Source organism: Pan troglodytes, chromosome 2, assembly GCF_028858775.2.
Source record: "Pan troglodytes isolate AG18354 chromosome 2, NHGRI_mPanTro3-v2.0_pri, whole genome shotgun sequence".
Lineage (NCBI taxonomy): Eukaryota > Metazoa > Chordata > Mammalia > Primates > Hominidae > Pan > Pan troglodytes.
In genome coordinates this window covers 109,089,587-109,101,810 of record NC_086015.1, presented here as the reverse complement: position 1 = coordinate 109,101,810, position 12,224 = coordinate 109,089,587, and the positions used below count along the sequence as shown (strand labels likewise).

The following is a 12,224-nucleotide window of genomic DNA, read 5'->3' as shown; positions in this document are numbered from 1 at the left end:
CTTGGCAGCTGGGAACATGCTTGGGTCTTTCTACGTGATTTCTTGGACTTCCTCAGAACATGGCAGCTAAACGCAAGAGCATTTTTAAAGAGGCAGAGGCAGAAACTGCCAAATTTGTAATGCCTAGCCTCAAAAATTTATGTAGCGTCATTTCTACCACATTCTATTGAGTAAAGCAAGTCACAGGCTACTTCAGTAAAAGGGGAGGGAAATAGACTCCCCTGTGTTGGGAAGAGTGCCAAAGATTTTGTGGCCATTTTTAATTTTTTACAGATTGAGCTAAGTACTCAATCCTTTACAAAATTAGCTAAGTACTTTTACAATGTATGTTTTAGAGATCAGAAGACTGAGACTTGAAGAGGTTAAGTCAGTGTCCAAGGTCATCTAGTTACTAAGTACCTTAAGCTTTAGAGCAAGCTTGTCCAACCCATGACCTGGCCCAGTACAGCTTTGAATGTAGCTCAACACAAATTCGTAAACTTTCTTAAAACATTATGAGATTTTTTTTGTGACTTCTTTTTTTAAGCTCATCAGCTATTGTTAGTGTTAGTGTATTTTATGTGTGGCCCAAGGAAACCAAAAGATTGGACACTCCTGCTTTTTTTTTTACTTTAGAGCTGGAGCTTTTCACCGTTGTAATATATTACCTTCAATGGTATAGGCAGATAAATTTGTCCTTCTGCTCCAAAGCCAATATCTGAGGAAGTTTTATTTATGTGGCGGGATAATTGTCTTTGCAGTCAGTGAGATTATAAACATATTTGGATCACATTATTGAGGAGCCATCATGTGGTAAAAGTAGCAGTCTCTCCAAATTTGGAAATTTCTGAGTTGTTGGGTGATATGAAAGGTAAAATTTTTACATCTGATGTTATCCTGCGTCTACTACAAATATTACCACATTGCCTCACCAAGAGCAAATAAATAAGTCAGCTTCTTAAACCATAAGTTTCCCAGTGGGCATATTCCATTCTACTACAATTTATATTTTTCATATGGTTTCAGTATTCTAGTGTTTACTATTCATTAACATGACACACAGATTTTAAATTGCCTTTTTAAAAATTATTCCTGCTGCTTTGTGGTTTTCTTTGTTTTGAGGGCCATGTTATTCATGGAGTTTTCATTGTTAAAAAAAGAAAAAAAGAAATGTCAGTAATGCCTGTGATGGTAAAGAACAAAATAAAAGTCAAGGCTTTCAAATATACTAATTGAAAGTTTTTATGCTTATGGTAATTTGAGTTTTCTATGTTAGATTCTTGGCATACTGCCTTCAGGATTTCTTCAGTCTAAGACTGAGGCATACTGAGGAAAGTCTGTAAGTTGAAAATATCATATAGCCTATTGTACTTTCATGTTAGCTGTATGTTGTGAAATGGATTCACAGTTTTTGCTTAAAGCATATAGACATTTTAGCGCCAGAGTTATCTAGTCTCCTGCTGATCAGAATAAAAGTGGTAGATAGCCCCATAGAATGTTATGGGGCCATAGAACGTATGTACCACAACCCCCTGGTTTTATAGAAGAAGGTTTAGATAAAGAGAAGCTTTCACTCTTGTTCATATCATGGAATAGTGTGAAGGGCAGAGTTGTGTCTAGAAACCTGGTCTGTCAGCACTGTGTTTTCTTCCACTGTATCCCAGTATTTCCTTAATTAGCCTTGTTATTAGAAATGTAAACCAAGTATCCAAGAAGGTCCTGTCACCACCACTCAGCTGTAGAATAAGTTAAATCCAGCTTAACTTTTGCATTTGTGAAAGTCTTAGACCTTTAAAAAATGCTTAGTTGTCATTGTATTCAGAAAGTTTAAGACTTCTATAGTGGTTCAGGGAAATTGTACTGCTGAGAACTAGTAGGTTATTACAGCCATGTTTTTCTGTGATTACTTTTTATTTTTCATTTTGAAAGAAAAAAACTACCTGGCATAGTCTCAATGCTTTAAAAAGACAGGATTTTTCTGTGAGACCATTGACATCTAAATTAGTGTTCTCTTGAACTGTTATCATGCATATTAAGACATATCATATATCTAATAAATGGAAGTAAAATGGAGTTAATTGAATCATCTGGTTGGGTTAAACTATACCATTTCTTTCATGATGTTATATGACAAAGAACACATGTGATGTGCTAATTTATCTATATAACTATTCTGAGGTTTCTTGCTCCTAATAATAATTTAGTTTTAGTTGCATTTTTTAGGAGACTATTATAAAGGAAGGAGATAAATCATGAACTAGATTTAAGGATCCAGACCCCTCCTTCTGTTTAAAGCAATTTTAGACTGTGGATTTAAGTGTTTGAGCTTTCTGTTGTCTGGTTTTTATTTTAAAGATATGAAATTAGAACTAAGAGGTTTTTCTTTTGGGGAAGGATATGGAAAAAATACTGGTGTGCCATTTGTGAATGTACTATGGGGGAAGGACTAACACTTTTTAGAAGATTGGTAATCAATGGTCATGCAAGTGGTTTGGCTTGAGTGCCCCAGAGATGCCTTCTCTGTTTGAAAGCCGAAGCAGCGTGGTTGCCAGTGGAGCCTTTCGGAGTACGGGAGACATTGCAGTGAGTCTGGAAATCTATTCTGTCTCCAGTAGGCACATCTCAGGTTTATCAGAGAACATCAATATAATGGCTTTTTAATGACATTTTTGTTTCTTACTGAAAATAGGGCAATTTAAAGAATAAAAGAAAGAAAAACTATAGTAATTCTACTAACCAGAGGTTACTATTGATAATGCCTTTTTGTGTATATCCTGTATTTGTTTTCCTATTTACAACACATCATCTATAATGTGGTATTTATAGCCTTTTAATAGAACTAAGATTGTACTGACCATAGTATCGATTACCCTGCCTTTTTCACTCTACACTTTCATTTTACCCACTTTCCCCCCCGATCCTCTCACACAGTGTTATGTGTGAGAATAGATTTCCAGACTCACTGCAATGTCTCCCATCCTTCAAAGGGCCCCACTGGCAACCAGTCTGTGTTGGCTTTCAAACGGAGAAGGCATATCTGGGGCACTTGATATGCACTTGCACTACCACTGGTTCCCAGTTTTCTATGAGGTATCTATATCAGATCATGGCTAAAATGAGTGGGAATTGCTTGGCAAACTTGTGTTTGTTTTTATCTTTATATTTGCACATACTGAATAAAGATAATTTTAATCCTGGGGAAGAGGTAGAAAAAATCTCATGATTTTAGTTTTCTCTGTTAGTATTGCACGACATAAGCACCAGAGAGATGACTTTTTTCCTCCTTTGGTTCATTTGTATTTTACTTGTCCTATTCCAAAAGAACAGTATTGAAATGAGACACAGGTATCAATAAGGAAAATTTCCAGAGCCAGAAGAAGGAAGGAACTGTCAGGGAACAATTAGTGTGATGGGAAACTATGTTATGCTTCCTCAGAAAGTATGACAAATATGTTACATTTACTTGAGTTTCTGGAAACTGCACATGAGGGATATAGCATTAATTTCCTTTGTCTTGTTGGTATTCTGTTTTACCATTCATGAAGAAAGAAAAAAAATGAGAGAAAATAAAAGGTCTCAGAACTCACAGAGTAAAGATATTTTTCTAATTTAAAGTCAAACTTCAGAGTTGTAATTCTCTGTTAAAGTGGGTTTTGGTTAAAAATTATTTTCTGTAAACTAATTTTATAGGCTATTCCTATCTGTCTGTTCATTAGCACAGTTTTGGGGTCAGCAAATTATTCCTTATGGTTTAAAAATATTTTTTATAATCTTTGAAATTAACAAACTTTTATTTGATATCTATTTTAAGAAGTTGTTACAGGTATAAGACTTTTTCTTCTCTAACAAAGATGTGCGCTGATAGAGCTGAAACACAATATCTATGTAAAATAACCATGGTGCCCTTCAAGGAAACCTTTGTGCCCTGGCGGATAAAGTGTTGTGGCATGTCACATATGGGAAGGGGTAGGGAAAAGATTCCATGTAAGTATTTTGACATAAAGCTGGTGCATTTGAGAATTCAACAGGCTGAGACATAGGAACATTGTATCAGAGTAGGGTGAAGGAATGGCTTAACTCAAGGAAAGCAGACCATTTGGATAGCTTGGGGAGAAAACAGAAGTAGTGTGAGAAATGGTGGAAAGGACACTAGAAATACTTGAGGAGTTTCTAACTATATTCTATTGAGTAAAAACAAGACAAAAGCCATCCTTGATTTGTCAAAAGTGATAAAAATGGTGTAACAAGTACAAATAGGATTTTCCTGCTGGGTTTGGGGTAGAACTTGGAAAAAAAACTGATCAATTATGTCTTTTTGAGCCATGTGTTTAAAATTAAGGTGGAGGATCAGAAGCAATAAATATGGATTAATTGACTCCATTCAGATTGCCACTTCACTGTTTTATGATAGACTACTGGGAATAGCAAATAATAAGAAACTTAATGTAGATTTGTTTAAAAAATTTGTTACCACTGTTGTTTCAATGTCAAGTTTATTTTTCTTGTTGATGAAACTGGTCTTTTATCACATAACTCTAGGTCATAAAAGTATAGTTTGAATTTCCAACATTTCTAATGTTTCTTTTTCTTTTGAAGAATAATCAAAGAAAAAGTTCTGCTATGTTCTGGTTACTTCTGTATGAATCTCATAGCAATCATGATTTTCCATTGTGTTTACAGAACTTTCATTGTGTTTTATCTTAAAGGAATGAAAGAATGGATTATTTTTTCTTTTTTGTCTCAATGGAGTGGTCTACATTTTAAAGGTTTATTTTACAAAAGGATACTTGTTACATATTAGGTTTCTTCAAAAGAAGTTCAATACTAAAGATAAAGAGTTTTCTTTATTGAAATATATATTGTTAAGCTTTTAAACCAAATGAAAGTATGAGTGGTCATATTATACTGTAGTAGGTTTTCATAATAGATTTTCCAGATTAAAACCATTTGTTGAAATCATCAAAGAGATGTTAATCCTGCTTTAGCATTGATGCAAAGTTAAAATAACTGACATTAAAAAAATCATTTGGGAAGCTTTATTGAATATATTGAGATAAGGTTTATTGTAGTCCTTCTCTTCATGCATACTGCTGTTACAATTCCAGGAGGTTTCAAAATCCATGTGAATGACCCCATTCAACCCTCAAACTGTCCAATTCCTGGCCTAATTCACCTTCACTCTGCTGTAGCTACCAGTTGCAGGACTAGCTGCATTTTGGCCAGAACTGCATCACCCTGGAAATTTTAAACACACTCTCTCTCTTCTGATTGCCCTCTTTTTCTGGTTCCATCTCAGCTTTATTCCCACTGCATTGTTCTTTATCTTTGGAGCTCTCTAAATCCCTTAAATTCATTGGGTATAGGATTCTGTCATCTTCATCTTTGTAATATCAGTGCCTAGACTAAGCCTGGCGTATAATAGGCACTCAGAGATTTGAAGAATAAATGACTAAATGACTGTATCAAATACTTGCCCATTGTTTGCTATTTCTGAATTGTACAAGGCCATCATGATAATTGATGATCTTAATAATGTGAGAATATGATTCTCTTACCTTAGTAAGAGAGCCATCAGTTTATTGGATGATAGTTATATGGAAAAAGAAGAAATGCTACTGTGATAAATATTTATAATTTTAAACAAGTGGTAAGTAGAATTAATGATAAATAACTTACTTATTGAAGGTTTTCAAAAAATTAGATGCATCAGGGTCTTACCTACATGTCTTATGTATTTTTATTCAAAATTTTTAGAAATGAGGAAACAGAGAGGTTAAGTAACCTTTTCTTTATCTTTAAACAGGCTAAGGATATTAAGCCAGTACTAACAAACTTAAGGACCAAACTCGTCAATATGTAAGATACTAGAAAAATTAATCAGAATATATTTTGAATATCTTGTGGAAGCTTCTCAAAGGATATTACATTGAGCATCATAGGCTGGCATGTTATTTCATGTTTTAAGTAAGGCATTTGTAAGTTGTCCATTTAAATATATTTATTTTAGAAAGCAAATATATTTGTCCTGTGAAGAGCATCCTTATTTTGAGGGATAGCTTCTTGCTGTTAATAAAACTTCGTAGATAACATGTTGAAAAGAATACCACAGGCCGGGCTCAGTTGGCTCACGCCTGTAATCCCAGCACTTTGGGAGGCCGAGGTGGGCAGATCACTTGAGGTCAGGAGTTCCAAACCAGCCTGGCCAACATGGAGAAACCCCTTCTCTACTAAAGTACAAAAATTAGCCAGGTGTGGTGGCATACACCCTCTGGAGGCTGAGACACGAGAATTGCTTGAACCCATGAGGTGGAGGTTGCTGTTAGCCTAGATAGGGCCACTGCATTCCAGCCTGGGCAATAGAGTGAGACTCTGTATCAAAAAAAAAAAAAGAAAAGAAAAGAAAAGAAAAGAATACTACAGAGAGATCAAAGAATGCCCAAAGTTACCTCTCCCAGTCAGAATTTTGGGTGTAACCTCCCTAGCTGTGCTAGTGGTGGATGAGGTGTTTAACAAAGGAAATGTAAGATCTTCCTTTAGTTGCCAGTTCAGTGTAGTTTTTTGGAATTAGTTTACTAAATTTCTTTTAAAGTGATCAGTTTAGTATCCAAGAAGTAAAATGGAGCAAGTTGAAAAATTGTCCTGCCTGTGTTTCAGTTTAGATTGTTCCTAGGCGCACTGCTGACTTCTCTTATGACTTTGGGTAGATTCAGTCTTTATTGGTATTTGAACTTTTAATGTCTGTTGTGTACTCTCCTTAGACACATTTAAAACTTTAAAGCATTTGGGCAGGGGGAATGGGTAAGGATCCAGTTTTATTTAAGACTGTCAGGACCCATCTCAATAGTAGTATCTATTCCCATGAGAGAGAAATGAAAGGCAAGGCTTACATCAGCCTAATCTCCTCACTTAGGAATCACAACATTCCTAAGGTCAGAAACAGTGTGAAGTAAGTCTCTGAACCCATTTTGGAGGGCAGTACATCAGAAATACAGTGGAAATTGCTCTTTAGCTGGATGTGAGTTTCATTTTAAGCACCACTGTTTATATTCTTTATGTCTTGCCTTTCTTTTTCTATTGAGTTTGTTTCACCTTGTAAAAATTAAGAAGAGCATGTTCTAGCTTTTAAATGTGAGAATTGAATTATTAATAGTTTTTGGGTAAAAGTATCACCTCCCATTTCTTCTACCAAAAGCAGCACATCCTCACAGACTTTGCACCTCACTGAAAATAGTCATTTAAAGTTTTTACTAATTCAGCATTTAAAGCTTTTTATTTCCTCCTTGATTTATAACACAGCTGTTTCTTGAATAGAAAAAACTCAAGGACTACATGCAATCTAATTAGATTACATTCTTTGTGTGAGTCTCCTGCATTTAGTGGAGGCCACTAATCAAATCTTGATATATTTTCTATTTCTTTTATGAATTTAATTCATCAAGTCAAGATGGCTATAATTAGAGCAGATTACTCCTACCACATTGTATTATGATGATCTCTTCATGTTTTTTTGTTTCATACTATATGATATTCATTAAGGGTAGCATTGTGCCATCCTCCATCAAGCATTATATGCTTCCTTTGTGCTTATGATGTTGACTGTAGCAACCTTAAACTGTTAAGACTTGTTTATAAACGGCGAAGCTCCATCATTCCAACAGAGTCAGCATGCTAATTCACTCTAGTTCAAATCCACATTCTAGTTGAATCCCTGCAATGTAACTTGACATTTGGAGAAATTGATTCATACCATTTTAAAGAAATATGATATAGGTGACAGAATCCAGGATGAAGAGGTACCTTGTTGCTTAGATGATGACGTTGTGGATTCATTTCACATCTCTCTCTCTTTTTAATGTAGCTCTTCTCCCTCCTTGGTTTTTATTCCTCCCTCCTTCTTTCTTCTTCAAGCCTCCTCTAATGTTAACATCTTTGGCAGTTTGGCCAGTGTTGACAACTACTTTTTGATTATTTGGTATGTTAAAATATTTGGTATTTTAAAATACTTTTATTGGCCAGGCGTGGTGGCTCACACCTTATAATCCCAGTACTTTGGGAGGCCGAGGCGGGCAGATCATGAGGTCGAGATTGAGACCATCCTGGCTAACACGGTGAAACCCTGTCTCTACTAAAACTACAAAAAATTAGCCGGGCATGGTGGCGGGCACCTGTAGTCCCAGCTACTCAGGAGGCTGAGGCAGGAGAATGGCATGAACCTGGGAGGCGGAGCTGGCAGTGAGCCGAGATCGCGCCACTGCACTCTAGCCTGGGTGACAGAGCGAGACTCCATCTCAAAAAAAAAAAAAAAAAAACTTTTATTGTAAAATTATTTATTACAAACAAAATCCCATGCAAAGAAAATGAATAAATGTGATGGTTAATGGAATATATGTGGAAATAAGTAGCTTCTCTTATAAGTGAAAGAACTGATGTCGAAAATTCCATGTAAAATTAATTAAAATTAAAATTAAAATTACATTTGTAAGATTATTGAGTCTTTTCTTTCTGGGCAGATTTTTATTTAGTTAGTTGTTTGGGGATTGTTTGGATTTTAGTGGCAGAAATATATTCTTCATAAGTATCAGATTCTTTATTAGGCAGTCATCATTTTAGGTCTTACAATGATGGGAAATCCCATGGGCTTAGGGAAAATTGGCTAAGTATAGAAAAATTACGTAATAGAAAAAAATTCCATCTACAAAGATGTGTGATTGTTTCTTTTCTTCTCCCTATGTCTAGATGGTTAGAGATGACTGTATTCTTGGATTGTTTTATTTTCAAAATTGAAAGTTTTTTTTTTTTAAATGGGTAACAGGCTGGGCACGGTGTCTCATGCCTGTAACCCCAGCACTTTAGGAGGTTGAGATGGGTAGATCACCTGAGGTCAGGAGTTTGAGACCAGCCTGACCAGTATGGTGAAACCCCGTCTCTACTAAAAATCCAAAGTTAGACGGGCATGGTGGTGCATGCCTGTAATCCCAGCTACTTGGGAGGCTGAGACAGGAGGATTGCTTGAACCCGGGAGGCAGAAGTTGCAGTGAGCCGAGATCACACCATTGCACTCCATTCTGGGCAACAAGAGCAAAACTCCATCTCAAAAAAAAAAATAGGTATCAAAGGATGCATCGTGGGATGGGGAATAAAGAAAGCACATACTACATAGCAAAACATTGTAAACAAAAAGAAGTCACAGCGTCATATAAAAAAGAAAACGTATTTTCTATGATAACAAATTTAAATGAAATTAGATACCAGAATTAGTTTTCAGTTCTCTTTCTCTTTTTTTTTTCCTTTTAAGCTCCAACAGAATGAGTTTGTCAGTTCTTTTCATACCTTGGTGTCGATTGCAACCTCTATAAATATGTTAAATAATGGATTTCTAAGATGATTATTTACATATATATGGAGTGTGTGTGAGTGTATAAGTATAAAGTAAATATACATATTCTGGAATGTGTATGTATATATGCATATATATATTCAACTATTTTTAACAATATGAGCTTGAGTTTCTTTCAAGACTAAAGGCAAAATGTATTTTTTCATTGCCTTATTTTGTGCAAAAGCCAAATAAAATTGTGGTGATCCATTTGCAGAAGCAAGAAAGTAGAAGCATATACACATTTTATAGTCAATCAGTGAGTATTGATATAGGTACTGGTGATTATTAGAGCTTCTAGACTATAAAAAATGTTACTATGTTTCTTTTAAAGTTTAGTGTCTGCATAGCCAGTGGATCAGATACCCAGAATGGGTGGGTAATCACTGGCGTTGTGTTTCAGACTTTAGATCTAACAAGTAAAAATTAAAAAAATAAATTGGATATGATTAAAGGACAAAGAATCAAGGGGATGGAGTGCAGCCAATTCAGAAAATAAAGAACAGTTGGTTTACCCTAATTATAGCCATTTTGATTTTTCTTTTGTATGTATCAATTGGAAGTTTGGTAAAAATTAAATCTTTAGCCCAATTATAGAAATAAATTCATTGCAGATTTCCTAAGGTGACTTTATACTTTTCTTAAACTCAAATCTTTAAAGTCGGTTGTAGTTTGTACGAGCCACAAGTCTTTCCTTTGATATAGTAAAACAGTTTACTTTTTATTTTTTAAAACAATATCTTATATCTACCATCATCTAAATTGAGGATATGTTAACATAAATGACAAAATCATATTGATATCAAAGATTCAACTGATTAAGAGAAATTTTACACTTGGATTAGGATAAGTTGTGCAAAAGTGGCTGAATCTAATAAAATCATGTAACATTTATGTATATTATAATGAATTTTCCAGATTGTTTATGGGTACAGGTCAAGCATTAAAATAAGGCCTATGTTATGCCCTCCCCCCTTTCATCAAAAAGCTTTCCGTAGATAAGTTATGGAAATAGGTGACTGTTTTTTTTTAAACTTTTTTAAGGAAGATGAATTTATTGATTTTATAGAATATCTGATTGCATTCTTCTTATTACTACTTTTCCCACTTTTGATCATGCGTATCTTTTTTCTATATTCATCTTATACAGGAAGTTATGTATCTCCTTTGTAAATTAGAAAGAGTGTCATCCAATGATTTTATTGTCAGGTGCATATTAAATGATCTCCTTGGTAACAAACATAAGTTATTATTATTATTTGACAGTTATTAAACACAGATACATGAGTAAATATGGAGCAAAGAAACACAACTTTCAATGACAAAGGTCTGTTGATACATTGTATGGTTTTATATGTTGCAAATTTGATGACTTTCTCTGTGTTAATTTCCCTCTATATTTTTATTGAGTCCTAACACACTTGCCTCCACTCACATCCCAACACACACACACATACACACACACACGCACACACACTCTCTCTCTCTCTCATATATACAGGTGCACATACACATGCATAATAGCTGAAGCTTCAAAATGAAAACATATGCAGAATGTACCTATTGATTTCTGGTCATTCTGAGCAAAAGGGAATATAAAGAAATAAAGTTTGTTTGAAACTGGGGAAGTTATTTAGTATTTTGTGTTTTAATTGCTTCTTAACTATCTAACACTAGTAGTTTTATGCCGATTAACGTAATATTGAAAATTTAAGAAATGTTAGCAAGGATTATAGGTGATTGATAGTACTGTTTTGTAGTATGAAGCATGGTTTAAATCTTGTCAGAATCCCCAGAACTTAACATGGAAATTAGAATAGAGCTGACACCTGTATCTCCATTCTAAACCATTTAGTCATATTACTACAATTTTTTCCTTCTAAAACAGACTTCATCAAGTCTTCAGAATTCTGAATCCATTAATCCATTTGACTCTCCATTTATTTCTTTTCTCTTTCATTTTTTGTTTTTGAGACATTGTCTCACTCTGTTACCCATGCTGAAGTGCAGTGGCGTGTTCATGTCTCACTGAACCTCTGCCTCCTGGCTCAAGAGATCACATCAGCCTCCCTAATAACTGGGGCTATAGGCATGCGCTCCCACGCCCTGCTAATTTTTTGTAGAGATGAGGTCCTGCCATGTCGCCGAGGCTGGTCTCAAACTCTGGGCTCTAGCCATTTGGCCACCTCAGCCTCCCAATGTGGTAGGATTACAGGGGTGAGTCACCACGCCTAGCCTGACTCTCCATTTCTTATAGCAGTACCTCTTAATGAGGAAAGCACATTAGAATTGCCCACGGGGCTTCTAAAATATGCATATATCTAGAACCCTTCCTCAGAAAATCTGATATTTAGGTAGGAGTGGCAAGCATGTTTAACAAAAACTGCACATTGATTCAGATGCCTCTTTATGTCATGTCCCAACTAAAGTTTCTTACTCTGTCTCATGTTATTTTCTCTTGTTACCCTCTGCTGTGCTTTCACTGTGCCAAAAATGATATAATACCAATACATTTTCATTTTATACTTTTGTATTAGTACTTTTGTACATGCTGTTTCTACTGCCTGAAATACCTTTTACTTCCCTCTGCATCCCCCCTTTCTCTCCTCTCCAGGTCTTTTATCTGTCAAACAATGAGTTTTCTTCCTAGATTCTCCTCTGATGGCAAATCTTTCCTTACTCCCCCAGGTAGAAATAGTCACTCTCTCTTTTATATTTACCATTTATATTTGATTATTAATTTTTTAAGTGTCCATCTCTTCCATTAATCTGTGAGCTCAGTGAAATTATGTAATTTATCTTATTTGTGTTTATGTTAAATGAATACGTGGATAACTAATAAGTTGACAGCTTTGTTAGGAATTTAAAT

The 12,224-nt window shown here is 35.0% G+C and overlaps 1 protein-coding gene across 21 annotated transcripts in view; it reads left to right on the top strand.

The window, feature by feature from the left end:
• The window catches only part of CBLB (Cbl proto-oncogene B), a 212,095-nt gene that overhangs the window by 81,076 nt on the left and 118,795 nt on the right, over positions 1-12,224 (top strand). The window lies entirely within an intron of this gene.